Raw genomic sequence first — 1,819 nt, 5'->3', positions numbered from 1 at the left:
TAATTATCTTATTTTAAGAGTAAAAATACTCATTCCATTGGCAAAGTATCTCATTTACCTACTCAAATTAAGGTTAAATACACTTAATTTAATGTTTTGCAGTGCTAGGCAGAATTCTGACTTCATATTTTCATTTCACATCTCCTATCCGGACTGTTTGTCCCCACATGTTGGTAACATGTTAGGATCCCCTGAACGAGCAGGAGCATGCTAATGGATAAAGAGATGAAGCTACAGAACATGTTTTCCTTCCTTACCTGTTGCCTCGGCCATCTGCTCTCAGATAAGTAGAAGACAGCAGATGGATAGATGTAAAAATATAGATGTGGCACTTTAGGTTCTACCTAGCTGTATTTTTAATAACTAATGCTGCATACATACCGAGCAAATGTGAGGAAAGTATATGCAGCTCACTGGAAAAATTATCTAGAAATAAGTACAATTTTCTTTTACCCTTAATTGGAGCAGGTAAATGAGATGGTTTGCCAATGGGATGGGAATTTTCACTCTTAAAATAAGGTAAATAGATAAGATGCACCTGAAATAAAACAATTTGATTGTTTTTTTCTTATTTTAAATGTACATTGTCTTGTTCCATTGTCAAAATGTCTCACCTTCCTCCTCAATTCAAGAAAAAATGCACTTATTTAAATTATAAAAGGACTTATGAGGATTTAAATTTGTTTGCAGTGCTTTATCAGACCATTTGGACTTCTTACACTGGAAAAAAAATTGAAATCTACAGTAGATAATTCCTTTTATCTTAAAATAACTATATTTGTTCTTGAATTGAGGACGTAAAAGGGACATTTTTCCCAATGAAACAAGACAATTTACACTTAAAATAAGAAAACACAATTGTATTGTCTTATTTCAAGTGCATATTATCTAATTATATTATTTTAAGAATAAAAATACTCATTCCATTGGCAAACTATCTCATTTACCTGCTCAAATCAGGGGTAATTACACTTAATTTAAGAAATTTTTACTTATTTCTAGATCGTTTTTTCAGTTTACTTTCCTTCTCTATTTAAATTCTAAATACACTGAAAAAACGATCTAGAAATAAGTAAAAATTTCTTAAATTAAGTGTAATTACACTTGATTAGAGTAGGTAAATGAGGTGGTTTGCCAATGGAATGAGTAATTTTACACTTAGAATAATATATTTAGATAATATGCATAAGACAATGCGATTGTGTTTTCTTATTTTAAATGTAAATTGTCTTGTTCCGTTGGCAAAATGTCTCTTTTACCTCCTCAATCCAAGAACAAATGCACTTATTTTAAGAAAAAATTACTTATCTAGATTCAGATTTTTTGCAGTGTAGTAAAATACCTGAACAGCTTAAATGAAACTAAAGGAGCTTTTAGCTAAGCTGTAGACGTTACATAGCTCTGATTTTTCCACCAGAGATGAGAAATGCAATAAGAACCCAAATAACTCTGCAACAGAAAATGTTTTCTACAAGTTGACCTTTTGAGTGAAAATGGCACGTCTAAATCCATTTTTCTCACCATTTGACTAGTGAACGGCACAGAACTCACATTTATCTGCTTCGTTTTAATGTTTTAGATAACTCAGCCCCATGTTTCTAATATAAAAAAAAAACAGCCTCCTTTAAAAAAGAAAAAAACTCTTGGAAAGAAACAGGAAATAAAGCAAACAGTGAACCAGTTGGCAATCTGTCACCAACTTCCCCTCAACTCATCTTCTAAACTGAACCAAACATTTTAATTAAAGCGGAGCAGTCAATGCTTAATTAGCACCTACTGGCTGTTCTTAGCAGGAATTTTCACAGATTTTTCTCCTCTG

Source organism: Cyprinodon variegatus, unplaced genomic scaffold (genome assembly GCF_000732505.1).
Source record: "Cyprinodon variegatus isolate N-32 unplaced genomic scaffold, C_variegatus-1.0 Scaffold3, whole genome shotgun sequence".
Classification (NCBI taxonomy): Eukaryota; Metazoa; Chordata; class Actinopteri; order Cyprinodontiformes; family Cyprinodontidae; genus Cyprinodon; species Cyprinodon variegatus.
The sequence above is the reverse complement of the archived record's forward strand: the minus strand, read 5'-3'. Positions refer to the sequence as shown.